Raw genomic sequence first — 17,304 nt, forward strand, 5'->3', positions numbered from 1 at the left:
AATACCATGCCATTATATTATATAATGATTGTTTTGACAAACTATTGGCATGGGAGATACTTTATTATTGCTTGCTAGTTGGTTAGGCATTACCATGAGTAAATATAATGTTTGATTATTATCATGGATATGGTTATTTATGATTTATGTTGACAACCTCAACACTAGCTAAGCATGTGTATAACAACGATAACAAAAGAGTTTGTAAAAAAATTCTTTTATCACTTCCACTTTATCAACTCAATTGCTTGAGGACAAGCAATGAGTTAAGCTTGGCGAACTTGATACGTCTCAAACGTATCTACTTTTCCAAACACTTCTGCTCTAGTTTTGCCCTCTAAATTGCATGATTTGAATGGAACTAACCGAGACTGACGTTGCTTTTAGCAGAACTACCGTTGTGTTATTTTTGTGCAGAAATAAAAGTTCTTGGAATCGGATGACACTTTTTCTGAATTATTTCGATAATATATGAGTAATTATGGAGCGAAGAAGTACCAGAGGAGGGCTGCCTGTGGGCCAACACACATCAGGGCGCGCCCACCCCGTGGGTGCGCCCTGTTAAGTGGTGGGGCTCACGAGGCTCCTTCGACCCTAATTCGAGTCCTATAAATTCACATCTTCGGAAAGAGAAAACAGAGAGAAGATTTCATCACGTTTTAAGAGACGGAGTCACCACCAGTGATAACCCACAAGTATAGGGGATCAATTGTAGCCTTTTATCGATAAGTAAGAGTGTCGAACCCAACGAGGAGCTAAAGGTAGGACAAATATTCCCTCAAGTTCTATCGACCACCGATACAACTCTACGCACACTTTACGTTCGCTTTACCTAGAAGAAGTATGAAACTAGAAGTACTTTGTAGGAGTGATAGGATAGGCTTGCAAGAAAGTAAAGAACACGTAAATAAAACTAGGGGCTGGTTAGATAAAGAAACAACTACGAGTGTCTAGCGAGTGTGGAAAAGTGGTGGTAGGAGTTGCGGACTTGTCCCTAAGCAATTGACTACGTTACTAGATCGATAGCAAGTATCATGTGGGAGAGGCCTGTGCTAGCATGTCATCCCTTACTTGGAATTCTATGCACTTATGATTGGAACTATTAGCAAGCGTCCGCAACTACTAACGTTCATTAAGGTAAAACCCAACCATAGAATAAGATATATTGGTCCCCCTTCAATCCCATATGCATCAATTTCTATGCTAGGTTTGAAGCTTCCGTCACTCTAGCCAGCCAATACATAGTCCTATCAACATACAACTAACCCTATGGTGTGATCCACGCGCGCGATCATATGATGGGCACCAAAGGACAGCAACATAACCACAAGCAAATTAAACCAATCATAGCAATTCATCAATCACCGATAGGACAACGATAATCTACTCAGACATCATAGGATAGCAACACATCATTGGATAATAATATGTAGCATAAAACACCATGTTCAAGTAGAGGGTACAGCGGGTTGCGGGAGAGTGAACCGTTGAATATAGATGGGGGAAGATGATGGAGATGTTGGTGAAGATGACGGAGGTGTTGGTGTAGATCGTCGTCACACGATGATGTCCCGGGCGGCGCTCCGGCGCCGCCGGGAGAGAGGGGGAGAGAGCCCCCTCCTTCTTCTTCTTCCTTGACCTCTGATACGTCTCCATCGTATCTACTTTTCCAAACTCTTTTGCCCTTGTTTTGGACTCTAATTTGCATGATTTGAATGGAACTAACCTGGACTGACGTTGTTTTCAGCAGAATTGCCTTGGTGTTATTTTTGTGCAGAAATCAAAGTTCTCCAAACGTCCTGAAGATTTACGGGGAGCGGTTTTGGAAAATAAGAAAAATATCTGCGCCAAGTTCCACCTCAGGGGGTGGGCCAGTGGGCCACAAGCCCTGGCTCCGCCACCACCACCCCTGGTGGCGGTGGGCAGGCTTGTGGGGCCCACACGGCTCTGCTGCCCCCAATTCCAGCTCTATAAGATCCCTTTCGTCCCAGAAAAAATAAAAAAAGAGAAGTTTTCGTCGCGTTTTCGTTACGGTGGCGCCGCCACCACGTGTTCTTCATCTCGAGGGCAGATCTGGAGTCCGTCTTGGGCTCCGGAGAGGGGAAATCGTCGCCATCGTCATCATTAACCTTCTTCCCTCTCCAATTCCATGAAGCTCTTCGTCGTTCGTGAGTAATCTATTCGTAGGCTCGCTGGGCGGTGATGAGTAGGATGAGATCTATCATGTAATCGAGTTAGTTTTGATGGGGATTGATCCCTAGTATCCACTATGTTCTGAGATTGATGTTGCTACTACTTTTCCATGCTTAATGCTTGTCACCAGGGCTCGAGTGCCATGATTTCAGATCTGAAATTATTATGTTGTCACCAATATATGTGTGTTTTAGATCCGATCTTGCAAGTTGTAGTTACCTACTATGTGTTATGATCCGGCAACCTCGGAGTGACAATAACCGGAACCACTCGCGGTGATGACCATAGTTTGAGGACTTCATGTGTTCACCAAGTGCTAATGCGTTGGTCCGGTACTTTATTAAAAGCAGAACCTTAATATCCCGTAGTTTCCTTTTGGACCCCGTTGCCACGGGAGGGATGGACAATAGATGTCATGCAAGTTCTTTTCCCTAAGCACGTATGACGACACACGGAATGCATGCCTACATCACATTGACGAACGGGAGCTAACCACATATCTCTCCATGTTATAGCTGTTGCATGATGAACATCATCCAAATAAATCACCGACCCATTGCCTATGAGTTTGTCCTACTGTTGTTACTTGTTTTGCTCTGCTGCTGCTACTACTGTTGCTACTGTTGTTACTTGTCTTGCTCTGCTGCTACTGTTGCTACTACTGTCGCTTGCTATTGTTGCTACTTGCTACTGCTATCACTACTGCTTTTCCTTACCGCTGCTATTGCTCGTTTTATTGCTGCTACCTGCTACAATCTTGATTCGCTAGTCGTTGACGGGAACTGACAACTTCCGTCAACGAGGCAACTTGGCGCCATTGATACAATCGTTAGGAATAGTCTGTCGTCAACAGATCGTTTCTGACACCGTTGTTATCATACTACTTTGCTACTGATACTTTGCTTGAAGATACTAATCTTTTAGGTGTGGTTGAATCTGACAGATTCAGCTGCTAATACTCGAGAGTATTCTCTCACCTCCTGTCTGGCGTACCAACAAATTTGGGTCAAATACTCTACCCTCGAAAACTTCTGCGAACCCACGCGCTGGTGGGCCATCAACAACATTCTTCTGGTTTCGTTGCCGGGGAGTGCTAGCACCATTCTTCTGGTGTCGTTGCAGGGAAAGGTTTGTTGTCATCAGCATTCGTCTAGCCATCGCCAGAGATTGCAATCAGCATTTTTCTGGTGCCGTTGCCGGGGAGGTATTGCTATATTCTCTGAGTTACTTGGGATTTATATCTGCTGATCACTATGAAGAATCTGAAGGATCTGAAGACCAAAGTCTTGCCCTCAACTATGAGGGGAGGTAAGGAATTGCAACCTAGCTCTGCACTTGATTCACCTTCAGTTATGAGTAACTTTGCGACATCACCTCCTGCTAGAAATCTTGATATGTCGCTTGTGCTTGATGATGCTTGTGATACTGCTAGAGATGCTATGCTTGATACTATGCCTGATGATACTATGCTTGATACTATGCCTGATACTGCTAGAGATGCTATTTTGCCTGATGATGCTATGCTTGATACTGCTAGAGATACTCCTTTGCATCATGTTCCACTAGGGGTGTTCCTGGATGCTCATACTGCTAGAGTTACTGCCAATGCTCGTGATGCTTCTGATACTGCCGATACTATTGAGATAGAACCTGCTTTTGCTCCTGTTAGATCTAGCTCTCCTAGATATGAATTGCCTAATATACCTGAGGGTTACGTTATGGAGGGAGAGATAGCTGAGGATTTTCTTGCGTGTAAGGATGCCTATGACGCTGAGAAATTACTTCTCAAATGGAAGGAAAAATCTCGGGAAGGTAGGATGAAAAATGACCCGAAGTTTGCCACTTCGCCTATCTTTGTCACCGATAAGGATTATGAATTTTTTGTCGTCCCTGAGATAATCTCTCTAGTCGAATCTGATCCTTTTCACGGTTATGAGTCTGAGACGGTCATAGCCCATCTTGCCAAACTATCCGAAATAGCCAACCTTTTCACCAATTTGGAGAAGATCCGCCACTACTATATCCTTAAGTTGTTTCCTTTCTCTCTAAAGGATGATGCTAAAGCCTGGTTCACCTCTCTTGCTCCTGGATGTGTGCGTAGTCCCCAGGAGATGGTCTATTACTTCTGTGAGAAATATTTCCCTGCCCATAAGAAGCAAGCTGCCTTGCAGGAAATATACAACTTTGCTCAACTCCAAGAAGAGAGTCTTCCACAAGCTTGGGGGAGGCTCGTCCAGCTACAAAATGCTTTGCCTGATCACCCTCTTAAGAAGAACTAGATACTTGATATCCTCTATAACGGACTTACCGATGCCTCTAGAGACCACCTAGATAGTTGTGTCGGTTATGTTTTTAGGGAACGAACTGTAGAACAAGATGAGACTCTACTCAATAACATCTTGATCAACGATAATGCTTGGACTATTCCCGAACCACCTCCTAAGCCGACTCCGAAGAAAAGAGGTATTCTATTCCTCAGTCCTGAAGTTATGCAAGAAGCCAAGAAATCCATGCAAGAGAAAGGCATTAGATCTGAAGATGTCAAAAATATACCACCTATCGAAGAGATCCATGGTCTCGATAACCCGATACAGGTAGTAAAAGTGAATTCTCTGCGTAGGTTTGATGAGAGTGATATTCCTTTTGATAAACCTGCTAGCCTATGCTTTGATGAATTTGACAACTTTGTTGCCAAACAACATAGTTTCAATAATTATGTTAGCAGACATCTGGAAGAAAGTACTCGTATGCTTAGCCATTTAAGTGCTTGTGTAGACAGAGATGTCAATGATCTGAAGCTTCTGAGTAAACATGCCTCTATGATTACTACTCAGGTAGAACAAGTAATTAAAGCTCAGAATGACCTGCTCAATGAATTAAATGACAACTCTGTCAGAGTCATTACTAGAGGAGGCAAAATGACTCGGGAACCTTTGTATCCTCAAGGTCATCCTAAGAGAATTGGTCAAGATTCTCAAGGAATCAATGCTGATACACCTAGTCGTCCTAAGGAGAAGAAGAAGAAGGATGATAGAAGCCTACACACCAGTTCACCAAATACTGTCACCCCTAAAGAACCTAATGATATTTCTGCGTCTGATGCAGAAACACAATCAGGTGATGAACATGAACCTGGTGACAATATGGACAGTGATGTTCATAATAATGCTCAACCTAGCAATGATGAGGATGTGGAGATTGAACCTTCGGTTAATCCTGATAATCCACAACCTAAGAAATACGACAAGAATGACTTTACTGCTAGGAAGCATGGTAAAGAAAGGGAGCCATGGGTTCAGAGACCTATGCCCTTCCCTCCTAAGCCATCCAAGAAAAAGGATGATGAGGATTTTGAGCGCTTCGTTGAGATGATAAGACCCGTCTTTCTGCATATGCGGTTAACTTATATGCTCAAGATCTCTCCGTATGCCAAGTACATGAAAGATATCGTGACTAATAAACGGAAGATACCAGATCTTGAGATCTCCACCATGCTTGCCAACTACACTTTTAAAGGTGGAACTCCTAAGAAACTTGGTGATCCCGGAGTACCCACTATACCTTGCTCAATTAAAGGAAACTATATAAGAACTGCCTTATGTGACCTTGGAGCCGGTATTAGTGTTATGCCGCTTTCTCTTTATCGTAGACTTGAATTGGATAAGTTGACACCCACTGAAATTTCTCTGCAAATGGACGACAAATCAACTGCTTTCCCTATCGGCATTTGCGAGGATGTGCCTATTGTGGTTGCTAATACCACTATCTTAACAGACTTTGTTATCTTGGATATTCCCGAGGACGATGCCATGGCTGTCATCCTCGGAAGACCCTTTTTAAACATTGCAGGGGCTGTTATAGATTGCAACAAAGGCAATGTCACTTTCCATGTCAATGGTAATGAGCACACAGTGCACTTTCCGAAGAAACGATATCAAGTACATTGCATCAGTGCTATCGACAAGACTTCATCGATTCTTATTGGGAGCTTTGAATGCCCTATTCCTCGTGTCAAGATGAAGTATGATTTGCTTGTTGGGGAAATACATATCCCCATTGAGGTGACTTAGTGGCTATTCGAAAATTCTCCGTTCTCTCTTGCGATTCAGGAAGGTTTTGTCATAAGGACTTGATCAATCCCATTGACGGATTTCTTTCGATGACCATGAAACGGATGAATCAAAGAGTCACATACCTCTGTTTTGAGCTTTCATTTTCTGTTGCTTAGAAGAAAAATGATAGGATTAGTTTAGTTTTTCCTGTTTTCTGTTTTAGCGTCCCGGAGAAAAATACCTCAAAAATAAAAGTTCTCCGATGGTCCTGAAAATTTAGTATGATTTTTTCTGGAATTTTTGAAAATTTCTGGGCCTGAGAGCTGGCCTGGGGCCCTGACCAGTGGGCCACAAGCCCTACCACTGCCACCTACCCCCCTGGTGGCGGGGTGCAAGCTTGTGGGGCCCACAGGAACCCCCTCCACTTATTCCAGCTCCCAGCCTCTTCTTCCACCTCCAGAAAAAATTGTTTCGCAGCTCAAACCCGTGTTCTTGCTCATTTGGCTGTGATTTTCGATCTCCTTGCTCAAAGCACCATTCTCCGAACCGTTTTGGGGAAATTACTCCTTGGTAAGTGACTCCTCCATTGGTCCAATTAGTTTTTGCTCTAGTGCTTTATCCTTCGCGTATTCTTGCTACCTTGGTGACCATGTTCTTGAGCTTGAAAAGTTGATTTTAGTTGGTCCCAAGTAGTTTTAGCGCGTGATACGGTCCCTACGCACTAGTAGGAGTAGTTGCTACAAGTTGGGTTAATCCTTATTCACTTTTCTTTCGAAGTCTCTAAAAATTTCAGAATTTTTCAGAGCTAGAAAAGGGAAAAGATGAGGAGGTTCTTGAGAGGCTCTTCAAGCCATAACCCCAAGGAGGACGAGAAGAACCACCCCAAGTACGTAGTCCCTCGAGTCACAGAAGTTCGAGCGTGCGAGTGGCCAAGTGATGAATTTTTGCGCACCGCCGGACTTTATGAAGACTTCTATTACTTGGTGGAGAACGCAGGTCTTACTGCGTTTGTTGAAGATAAGTGCCCACAATACCTCCTCCTCACCAATATTTTTGTTCAAAGCTTCAATTTTTATCTGAGGAAGAATCCTCCCATGGTTGAGTTCATGATATACGATGTCCCCTAGTGCATGACGCTGCAGGATTTTTGCAATGTATGCAAGCTACCTTATGTTGGGGATATCCGTGACCCTCGTCCACGGGCTTGGAGGATTTCATTGGTTCTATTGCTGTTGGAGAGGAGAGAGGAGTGTCTCGCGCTAGAATTGCTAGCATACATTTTCCTATGCTTCAGTACTTCTCACTATTTGTGGGAAAATGTTTGATTGGCCGTGGAGAGTCTGGATCACTTAGTTCTCTAGACCTTGCGGTTTTGCGAGAATGCCTTTATAACGATAAGACTTGTAGCTTGGGCGCTATAGTAGCTCAACGGTTGAACCTTAACCGTTCTAAAGGTGTCGTCTATGGAGGTATCTATGCCACCAGTCTTGCCAGACACTTTGAGATACCCATTAGACTAGGAGAGAAAGGAGAGATGCTTCTCCCTGAGAAATATCTGGATTATGACACCATGGTTCGCCATGATTTTCTGGATAGAGAAGCTAGTAGACGGATGATTTATAACCTGGTGTTTAGTCAGGGTACTCGAGAGACTATTACTTTGCCTGCTCCTTCTTTGTTCGATCTTCATGCAGGCAGGTACACTATTATGCCCGCGGACATCTACGCATATTGGGGCTTGGCCCAACCACAGGCGCTCGTGCCCGAGCCGCCAGTCGAGTACCAGACACGAGTTTATCAGTGGGAGCCAGAGGAGCTCACACAGCACTGGCATCCACAGTCTGCTCCAGAGTATCCTAGAGCTGGTTATTTCCCACCTTGGGAGTAGACCAAGCTAGGCCAAAAGCCTAAGCTTGGGGGAGTACGTGTTCTCACCGACTTTACATTCATGCTTATGCTTTCACTTTGTTAGCCGGTGTTTACACTTTGCCACTGTATTATCCATGCTAGTTTATGTTTTTTTTCTTGTTTTCTTGTTTTGTGTCCTTTTGAGAAAACCAAAAAATATTTTTCTTTCTTCTTTTTCTTGTTGGGAGCTTTCCCGTGTAAATAGTTTTCTTTTTCTTTGTGTCAAGGTAGAAGATATTGGTTACAATGTTTATTGGTTCTTACATGCTTACCTGTTTAGTTTTCAAAGAGCCATATTACTTTGTCTTCTCCTTTGTGTTCGCCTGCAGATTCAGCTTAGTCCAATGCACGAGCTCTCTTATTATTGTTCACATCATTCGATCGTGCAAATGAAAGGCAACAATGATGATATATGATGAAGTGACTGAGACTCTGGTATACTCTATCTATTTTGTTTTTGTAAATATGACTAGCTTGTCGACCCATATTTAGCTTTGTTGTAAGAGAACCATGTTTGCAATGACAACTTAGAGATCATAGTTTCTGATGCCATGCTTATTTAGCTGAGAGCTTATAATGGTTTGTCTTGAATGCCAACATAGATTTTGAGATGACTATGATGTAGTATGATAGGATGGTATTCTCCTTTGAATGTTTCAAGTGGCTTGACTTGGCGCATGTTCATGCATGTAGTTGAAACAAAATCAACATAGCCTCTATGATGTTTGTGTTCATGGTGATTTATATCCTATTCATGCTTGCATTCAATGTTAGTCAAATTCATTGCATCTTGATGACTGTTCTTGCTCTCTAGTTGGTCGCTTCCCAGTCTTTTGCTAGACTTCACTTGTACTAAGCGGAATACTGCTTGTGCATCCACTTCCATAAACTCAAAAGTTTTTCCATGAGAGTCCACCATACCTACCTATTTGCGGTATCTACCTGCCGTTCCAAGTAAATTTGCATGTGCCATTCTCTAAACCTTCAAGAAATAATATGTTTTGCATGCCCGAACCGCTCATGTGGTGACAGGGGGCTATTGGTATCTTCCATGCTAGGAGTGTTATCCTCGACATGTGTTTATTCACAGTCATTCACGAGAAAGGGGCCGGTAATTGTAATGCCCAGTTCCACGCTTAAATCCAAAACATAACTGTAAAACAAGACTCCCCTCGGATTGATGTTAGTATGGACGGTACCCGAGGATTCGGCTAGCCGTGGAGTGTGATTGATTGGTGGTGGGGGAGTTAAAACTTTACTTTTCTGTTTGGGAACCGCCTATAGCATGAGTAGCATGGAAGATATTGAGAACTCTTGGTCATTGCGTTGACAATGAAAGCATGCCACCCAAAATTATTATCTTTGTTTTCAAAGCTTGAGCTCTGGCACCTCCGCAAATCAATGCTTCCCTCTGCGAAGGGCCTGTCTATTTATTTTCCTGTCGAGTCATCCTCCTCTTATATAAGCACCAATTAGAGATCACCTCTGTCATTTTTATGCTTTGCTTTTGATTTATATTGAGTATGACTATGACTGGATCTTCGTTGCTATGAATTACAATGTTTAGTCAGCCCTTGATCTTTGAAAGTGCTCTGCATTTATGTTTTCGGTCCCAGAAAGAACTAGCGAGATACCACCTATTAATATTGATTCATGCTTGTTTTGATTGAAGTGTTGGTATTTGAAACTCATTATTATTTGCTCGTTAGCTGATTATTCCATTGATATTAGTTTACCATGAGACCTTTGTGTCATTTGCTTATGTGGTTAACTTGTGATCTTGCTGAAATTCTGGTTATGAGTTAGACATAGTTGCAACAACAAGATCAAACAGAGTTTGTCAAAGTTTTTCTTTCTCTCTCAGTTTGTCAACTGAGTTGCTCTAGGACAAGCAAGGTTTTAAGCTTCGGGGAGTTGATACGTCTCCATCGTATCTACTTTTCCAAACTCTTTTGCCCTTGTTTTGGACTCTAATTTGAATGATTTGAATGGAACTAACCTGGACTGACGCTGTCTTCAGTAGAATTGCCTTGGTGTTATTTTTGTGCAGAAATCAAAGTTCTCCAAACGTCCTGAAAATTTACGGGGAGCAGTTTTGGAAAATAAAAAATATCTGCGCCAAGTTCCACCTCAGGGGGTGGGCGAGTGGGCCACAAGCCCTGGCTCCGCCACCACCCCCTGGTGGCGGTGGGCAGGCTTGTGGGGCCCACACGGCTGTGCCACCCGCAATTCCAGCTCTATAAGATCCCTTTTGTCCCAGAAAAAATAAAAATAAAAAGAACTCTTCGTCGCGTTTTCGATACGGAGGCGCCGCCACCACCTGTTCTTCATCTGGAGGGCAGATCTGGAGTCTGTGTTGGGCTCCGGAGAGGGGAAATCGTCGCCATCGTCATCATCAACCTTCTTCCCTCTCCAATTCCATGAAGCTCTTCGTCGTTCGTGAGTAATCTATTCGTAGGCTCGCTGGGTGGTGATGAGTAGGATGAGATCTATCATGTAATCGAGTTAGTTTTGATGGGGATTGATCCCTAGTATCCACTATGTTATGAGATTGATGTTGCTACTACTTTGCCATGCTAAATGCTTGTCACTAAGGCCCGAGTGCCATGATTTCAGATCTGAAATTATTATGTTGTCACCAATATATGTGTGTTTTAGATCCGATCTTGCAAGTTGTAGTTACCTACTATGTGTTACGATCCGGCAACCCCGGAGTGACAATAACCGGAACCACTCGCGGTGATGACCATAGTTTGAGGAGTTCATGTGTTCACCAAGTGCTAATGCGTTGGTCCAGTTCTTTATTAAAAGGAGAACCTTAATATCCCGTAGTTTCCTTTTGGACCCCGCTGCCACGGGAGGGATGGACAATAGATGTCATGCAAGTTCTTTTCCCTAAGCACGTATGACGACACACGGAATGCATGCCTACATCACATTAACGAACGGGAGCTAGCCACATATCTCTCCGTGTTATAGATGTTGCATCATGAATATCATCCAAACAAATCACCGACCCATTGCCTACGAGTTTGTCCTACTGTTGTTACTTGTTTTGCTCTGCTGCTACTACTACTGTTGCTACTGCCGTTACTTGTCTTGCTCTGCTGCTACTGTTGCTACTATTATCGCTTGCTACTGTTGCTACTTGCTACTGCTGTCACTACTGCTTTTCCTTGCCGCTGCTATTGCTCGTTACACTACTGCTACCTGCTACAATCTTGATTCGCTAGTCGTTGACGGGAACTGACAACTTCCGTCAACGAGGCAACTTGGCGCCATTGATACAATCGTTAGGAATAGTCTGTCGTCAACACATCGTTTCTGACACTGTTGTTATCATACTACTTTGCTACTGATACTTTGCTTGAAGATACTAATCTTTCAGGTGTGGTTGAATCTGAAAAATTCAGCTGCTAATACTCGAGAGTATTCTCTCACCTCCTGTCTGGCGTACCAACAAATTTGGGTCGAATACTCTACCCTCGAAAACTGCTGCAAACCCATGCGCTGGTGGGTCATCAACAACATTCTTCTAGTTTCGTTGCCGGGGAGTGCTAGCAGCATTCTTCTGGTGCTGTTGCAGGGGAAGGTTTGTTGTCATCAGCATTCGTCTAGCCATCGCCAGATATTGCAATCAACCTCCTCCCTATATGGGAGAAGGGTTTCCCCTCTGGTCCATGGTCTCCAAGGCGGCGGAGGGGCGAGAGCCCCTCCGAGATTGGATCTCTCTCTTTGTGTCCTTCTGTTTCTGCGCTTCCAGATTCTGCGTTTCACCGTTTCTTAAATTCCCGGAGATCCGTAACTCGGATTGGGCTGAAATTTTAACACGATTTTCTTTCGGATATTATCTTTCTTGCGGAGAAAGAAGGGCACCAACCGCCTTAACGAGTGGCCACAAGCCTGCCAGCCGCAGGCCCACCCCCTGGTCACGGCTGGTGGGCTTGTGGGCATTCCGTGCACCGTCTCGCGTTGATTCTTCTTCCCAAAAATCATAAATATTCCAAAAAAACCATAAATTTTTATTGCGTTTGGAATTCGTTTGGTATGGATATTCTGTGAAACAAAAAACATGCAACAAATAGGAACTCGCATTGGGCATTGGATCAATATGTTAGTCCCAAAAATAGTATAAAAAAGTTGCCAAAAGTATATGAAAGTTGTAGAATATTGGCATGAAAAAATCAAAAAATATAGATACGACGGAGACGTATCAGCATCCCCAAGCTTAATTCCTGCTCGTCCTTGAGTAGGTAAATGATAAAAAAAGATAATTTTTGATGTGGAATGCTACCTAGCATAATCTTGATCATATAATCTAATCGTGGCATGAATACTAAAACATGAGTGATTCGAAGCAATAGTCTATCATTTGACATAAAGACAATAATATTTCAAGCATACTAACAAAGCAATCATGTCTTCTCAAAATATCATGGCCAAAGAAAGTTATCCCTGCAAAATCATATAGTCTGACTATGCTCCATCTTCCCCACACAACGTATTTAAATCATGCACAACCCCGGTTTTAGCCAAGCAATTGTTTCATACTTTAGTGTTCTCAAACCTTTTCAACTTTCACGCAATACATGAGCGTGCGCCATGGACATAGCACTATAGGTGGAACAGAATATGGTGGTCGTGGAGAAGACAAAAAAAAGGAGGAGATAGTCTCACATCAACTAGGCGTATCAACGGGCTATGGAGATGTCCATCAATAGATATCAATGTGAGTGAGTAGGGATTGCCATGCAACGGATGCACTAAAGCTTATAAGTGTATGAAAGCTCACAAAAGAAACTAGTGGGTGTGCACCCAACTTGCTTGCTCACGAAGACCTAGGACAATTTTGAGGAAGCCCATCATTGGAATATACAAGCCAAGCTATATAATGAAAATTTCCCACTAGTATATGGAAGTGACAACATAGAAGACTCTCTGTCATGAAGATCATAGTGCTATTTGAAGCACAAGTGTGGAAATAGGATAGTAGCAATTGTCCCTTCTGTCTTTTCTCTCATTTTTTTGTGGGCTCTTTGGCCTCTCTTTTTTTCTTTTTTTTGGTGGGCATCTTTGGCCTCTTTTTTGTAAATGGGCTTCGCTGGCCTCTTTTATTTCCTCACATGGGACAATGCTCTATTAATAATGATCATCACACTTACAACTCAATACTTAGAGCAATGATGACTCTATATGAAATGCCTTCGGTAGTGTACCGTGACAATGATCTAGCATAGCAATCACATCAAAAAACGGACAAGCCATGGAAACATCATGCTAGCTATCTTACAATCATGCAATGGCAATATGGAAGTGGTAGCACATGTCATGAGACGGAACGGTGGTAGTTGCATGGCAATATACTCGGAATGGCTATGAAAATGCCATAATAGGTAGGTATGGTGGCTGTTTTGAGGGAGGCTATATGGTGGGTGTAATGAACCGGCGAAAGTTGCACGGTACTAGAGAGGCTAGCAATGGTGGAAGGGTGAGAGTGCGTATAATCCATGGACTCAACATTAGTCATAAAGAACTCACATACTTATTGCAAAAGTCTATTAGTCATCGAAACAAGGTACTACACGCATGCTCCTAGGGGAAGGTTGGTAGGAGTTAACCATCTCGTGATCCCGACCTCCACACAAAGGATGACAATCAATAAATAAATCATGCTCCGACTTCATCACATAACAGTTCACCATACATGCATGCTACGGGAATCACAAACCTTAACACAAGTATTTCTAAAAATACACAATTACTCACTAGCATGACTCTAATATCACATATTCATGTCGTAAAACTGTTGCAAGGAATCAAACATATCATATTCAGTGATCTGCAAGTTTTATGTAGGATTTTATGACTAACCATGTGAATGACCAACTCCTGTTAACTCTCTAAATATGTATAAGTGAAGCATGAGAGTTTAATTCTTTCTACAAAATATATGCCCCGCTCTAACAAATATAAGTTAAGCAAAAGAGCATTCTAGAAATGGCGGTTTTCTATGTGTAGGGAAACAGGCAATCCAAACTTCAAAAGATATAAGTGAAGCACAAGAAGCATTCTATAAAGCCAACCAAGAACTATCTCATACCAGCATGATGCATAAAAGAAAAAGGAAAAATAAACACAAAAGACGCTCCAAGCATTTGCACATATCATGTGCGAATTAAAATATAGCTCCGAGTAAAATTACCGATAGATTGTAGACGAAAGAGGGGATGCCTTCCGGGGCATCCCCAAACTTAGACGCTCGAGTCTTCCTTGAATATTACCTTGGGGTGCCTCGGGCATCCCCAAGCTTAGGCTCTTGCCTCTCCTTATTCATTCATCCATCGTGCTCTCACACAAAACTTGAAAACTTCAATCACACAAAACTCAACAAAACTTCGTGAGATCCGTTAGTATAATAAAATAAATCACCACTTCAAGTACTGTTGTGAACTCATTCTAAATTCATATTAGCATTATATCTACTGTAATCCAACTTCACCATGGTTCATACCCCCCGATACTACCCATAGATTCATCAAAATAAGAGAACAATGCATAGAAAACAGAATCTGTCAAAACAGAACAGTATGTAGCAATCTATATATTCTGTATACTTCTGATATCTCAAAAAATTGAAAATTACGAACGTCTGGAAACTTTGCATATAAATCAGTAGCAAAAAAAATCAACTCAAAATCTATTCCAGAATAAAAATGAAAATTAATTTCGTGAGTAGAAAGTTTATGTGTTTTCTCAGCGTAATCAAACAACTATCACCCAAACTACATTGTTTCCATGAGCATGAACACAAGTGTTCAAGGTCGACCCTCACTTCCGCAATGCATCAACTTTCAATAGCTTCTCCTTTTGAAAAAGTTTTAAGTTCCCCTCTATATTTTTTTTTGTTTCTAAACTAAATAAAAGCACTCAACAGAAATAAATGACTCTCTAAAACTTCCGGGTTGTCTTCCAGGCAGCGCTTTCTTTAAAGCCATTAAGCTAGGCATAAAGTGCTCAAGTAATGGATCCACCCGGATCCCAAGGTATATCAAAGCCAATTTTAATTAGCAATGATTTGAAATTTAGTAGTGAGCACAAGATAACATATATCAAGCAATGACGAAGTCTAACTCTCTTCCTATGCATTGGCATGTCATAAAAGAACAATTCATGCACACCAAGTAAAGGCCAATACATAGCATAAGCAGTTTCTTGCAATTTTATTGTATTGGAAACATAGAGAGGTGGAGATGTAGTTCCTCTCTCATAATAACTGCAAGTAGGAGCAGCAAGCACATGCATATTATATTCATCAAAATCATCATGTTTAACATAAGGGACTATAGCTAGCTCATCTTCATAAGCATCATTCATATTGTCAACATGGCCACAAGCATAGCATGCATCAAGTTCATCAAAAAGGGATATTTCAAACGAATCCAAGGGATCATAGCATTCATATTTCGGTAAGAATGAAGGGAAATTAAATAATGTATGAGTAGAAGAGTTACTCTCATTAGAAGGTGGACACGGGTAGCTAGTCCGCTCATCCTCCTTTTGTTCTTCGCTCTCCTCTTCATCTTTTTCATCTAATGAGCTCACAATTTCAGCATTTTCTTCTTCCATAGTTTCCTGCAAAATAATAGTCTCTTCTTGGGCAGCATAGAATTTCTCCTTAAATCATTCAATATGGGCATTATATTCATAATTAGTATAACAATAACGAAGCATAGCCAAATTTTCAAATCAGTAAGGAGCATCATCATTATCATCACACCCTTTAAATACAGCCTCAATTTCATAAGCACCCATAAAAGCAACAAACTCTTCTATTTGCTCCACATCATAGTAATCATATATACCATTAGCGTAAGAAGCCAAGGTTCTATGATCATTAAATTCACAAGAAAAGGGAAGGTGTGGAGCTTTCATCCTAGAGCAACAAGTAACACCATATCTCTTGCATAGTTCCCAAGCATACCATTTCAACAAATGGATTTGATCCCATAAAAGTTTCCCTTTTTGAGTCAAGCGATAATCCCTAAAGTATTCACGTTGATCCAACGTGTATCCCATTATATAATTGAATGGGGCTTTCTCAGGATTATTAAAGAAGTGCATAATATTTTCCACATAACGAGCCTCGAGGGTTTTAGGAGGTTCCCCATCTCCATGAGTAGCAAGTACACCTATTTTTTTGCTATTTCGTGTTCCATATCCATAACTAAAGATAGAGAACAACTTAGAACAGCAAATAAATCTACTTAGTGATAAAGCAAACAAGCACACACAAGGATATTCACCCCACGCTATTGCTCCCCGGCAACGGCGCCAGAAAAAGGTCTTGATAACCCACAAGTATAGGGGATCAATTGTAGCCTTTCTCGATAAGTAAGAGTGTCGAACCCAACGAGGAGCTAAAGGTAGGACAAATATTCCCTCAAGTTCTATCGACCACCGATACAACTCTACGCACACTTTACGTTCGCTTTACCTAGAACAAGTATGAAACTAGAAGTACTTTGTAGGAGTGATAGGATAGGCTTGCAAGAAAGTAAAGAACACGTAAATAAAACTAGGGGCTGGTTAGATAAAGAAACAACTACGAGTGTCTAACGAGTGTGGAAAAGTGGTGGTAGGAGTTGCGGAATTGTCCCTAAGCAATTGACTACGTTACTAGATCGATAGCAAGTATCATGTGGGAGAGGCCTCTGCTAGCATGTCATCCCTTACTTGGAATTCTATGCACTTATGATTGGAACTATTAGCAAGCGTCCGCAACTACTAACGTTCATTAAGGTAAAACCCAACCATAGCAATAAGATATATTGGTCCCCTTCAATCCCATATGCATCAATTTCTATGCTAGGTTTGAAGCTTCTGTCACTCTAGCCTGCCAATACATAGTCCTATCAACATACAACTAACCCTATGGTGTGATCCACGCGCGCGATCACATGATGGGAACCAAAGGACAGCAACATAACCACAAGCAAATTAAACCAATCATAGTAATTCATCAATCACCGATAGGACAACGATAATCTACTCAGACATCATAGGATAGCAACACATCATTGGATAATAATATGTAGCATAAAGCACCATGTTCAAGTAGAGGGTACAGTGGGTTGCAGCAAAGTGAACCGCT

This window comes from Hordeum vulgare, chromosome 6H (genome assembly GCF_904849725.1).
Source record: "Hordeum vulgare subsp. vulgare chromosome 6H, MorexV3_pseudomolecules_assembly, whole genome shotgun sequence".
In the NCBI taxonomy this organism is placed as follows: domain Eukaryota; kingdom Viridiplantae; phylum Streptophyta; class Magnoliopsida; order Poales; family Poaceae; genus Hordeum; species Hordeum vulgare.